We start from the raw sequence: 2,796 nt of genomic DNA, 5'->3' as shown, positions 1-2,796 counted from the left end.
AACGGAAACTCTCCTCTAACGTTTTATCCAACAGGTAAATTAGTGGAGGAAAGGCATGACGTGTGGAAACTGGCAGCCATCACCAGCTTCTCCGTCCTCGGCTTTGTGCTGATTGGTGCAGCTCTGATCATCGGGGTCATGATGCATCGGCGCAAGTCACACAAACGGCCTTTACGAGGTAAACCGCCATTATTTAATAAACTTCTTAATCGCGCATAAAAGCGCCACCTTTTGTCTGGTCTGAGTAATTAGTAATGATATTGGGACTACATGTGCTCATGATGTCACATTATTTTTTTCCACAGAACCCATTGAAGAGACAGCAGGGCCCCTTTATCAAGCTTAAACAGCTTAGTAGGTATCTCTTAACTTCGTCTTATTTGTAGTTGTTTTATGTTTCTGTATGAGAACAGACTTTTGATTGTTTGGAGTTTGGTATAAAGATCTTTAGTTTGTAGCTGATTCTGACCTTCAGCATAATGTTCAAAGGTCCAGGTTTGATTTTAGGATATAGCTGAAGGTCTGAAACATCTGCTGATGAGCAATTTTTTTTTTCATGTGTGAAACATGAAAGAAATCTTAAGTTTGAACTTCATTGAGCAAAATAATGGAACAAGTTTGGAGATTCCATGAGATTGTCATCAATATCTAACTGCAGAAAAAGTTTGAAATTATATTAATTGTAAAATGTTACTTCTTTCAGGTTGATATAATACAAATAGTACATTTTATGAAGAAATAGGTAAATATAATATGAACTTTCGGCAGAAGTGATCTTTCTTTCAATGATTAAAAATATATATATTTTGTTGTACCGGCAATTATTGTGAAATAAATAAATAAATAAAAGTAGCTCTAGTTATGTCAGTAAACCGTAATGAGCACCATATTTTATAGAAAATGTTGTAATTTAATTGTTCCCGCCTCAGAAGATAAAATGCCTTTCTTTACTCCAAAGAATAAACAAAATATACTGAACTTAAGTGTTTGGAGCTTTAAAGCTCTGTTAAGGTCAGCAGATCCCCAGAGGGTCATTAGAAAATGGCAGTTTGTCTCCTATGAGGTTTTGTACAGAATCGCAGGAGCTTCATCCTGCAAAGGAACCATGCAAACTGTTCCACCATGCATCCTTCTTCATCCTCAGCAGTTTGCAACACAGCCCTCCATCCTAAATGAGGCTTCATTAAAGGTATAATGGAGGATTTTTGCGATTTGTTGAAAAGACCCGCCCTCTCCACTTAAAAAAAAAGCACATGTACAACCCTGTACCTGCTCCTGAGAGGGAACGCCTATTAAAAGCGTGCGAGAGGATGCAGGAGCCCATTTCTCCTTGTGCATGCTCTGTTTAGAAGTTGCTGTTTGCATCGCTCATACAAGCTTACTTTCCAAAAGAAGATTTGCGATTTTCCCACTATGTCAGACTTATTGCTCGTAAGTGAAAATGGGGATGAGCACGTAAGGACCTCCTTACCAGAATGATTGACAATTAGGAGGACCACTTATTTTGAAGATCCACTCGGAAAAAGAACATCCTCCACTATACTTTTAATTAACATGATAACTAGAAGGAGAGCTGACCACTGCCATTGTCTCCACAGCCTCATCCATCTCTGGAAGCAGATGTGACCGAAGCAAGGAGCCTGACGGAGGAATCCTCTGAATGATGAACTGTATTCCTTAACCTGAAGGTGTACCTTTGGCCAGAATTGGTCCATCTTAATTTATTAGACTGTTAGGTGAAGAGATAAGCTCAGTTCTCAAAGGAACAACTTCTGTTCACCTTTGTAGGTATAGTAACAACATTATACGTACTAGTTTGGTAACATGTTCAGGAAATGTTTGCCTTTATATTCCATTAACTGAGATTCCAACCTGGAGGCCTTTTTTATGGGTTTCCAGTTGTTTGATTCCGTTAAGACGCCGTCTCATGCTCTCGTGTGCACTCCAGTGAATGTAATGGCCGTGGCTGAGCTGCAGCCTGCTGGTATTTTAACCACGACAGCAGCTTCTAACAGTAAACGTGAAGAGGACAAACTGTTTGGCATATTTAGGCCATTTGAATGTAGCGAGCTTAAGGAGAAATGTTTTGGTTTGACCCTGCCAGTACATCCATGTACCTGTTCTTTCAGGAGCCGACGCAGCGTTGAAGCTGCTGCTCAGGAGAACAAACTGTACTCATGCACTGTAACTGCATGTCTTGAGACCAACACAGATTTTCTTTCTTTTTTGCATTTTGGATCATTCCCATTTTGTTGAATCTGTTTTAGTTGTTACTGAAATTTAGGGGAGGCTGAATTTAGTCTGTTCCAGCCTGGGTTCACATCCTTGTCTCATCGCTTGCAGGACAGGATGCTTGCTTGAAACACTAGACACACAGCCCCAAACTGCTAACATGTGGGAATGCTACAAGGAATGTACTGTAGAGAGGGAAATAACCTACAGTGTTTTAGTTGGAGCTTCACACACACAGCTGAGTCTGACCTGGAAGATCTTCCCCGCTCTCCAACAAGGTCAGGAGACTGAAGTTTCTGTGAAGTTTGTAACTGAAAGCAGCAAGAAAAAGAACAAGAAAAAACACATGTTAGAGTGGGTTGTTTTTTCCATGTTCTCTGTAAGTTTTTCCAACAAATTATACAGAACATGTTTTCTAAGGACCATTGAGTTAATTTGTAACCACAAGGTTCCGTTTTTTTTAATTTTTTTATTCCATGTATCTGTACTTGTGGCGCTAACTGCTTGCCGTATGGCAACAACTTTTGGGAATCACTTCACAAATAGTTTTTAAAAGATGTGTAT

This window comes from Cyprinodon variegatus, unplaced genomic scaffold (assembly GCF_000732505.1).
Source record: "Cyprinodon variegatus isolate N-32 unplaced genomic scaffold, C_variegatus-1.0 Scaffold256, whole genome shotgun sequence".
Classification (NCBI taxonomy): Eukaryota; Metazoa; Chordata; class Actinopteri; order Cyprinodontiformes; family Cyprinodontidae; genus Cyprinodon; species Cyprinodon variegatus.
This window is presented reverse-complemented; position numbering follows the sequence as displayed.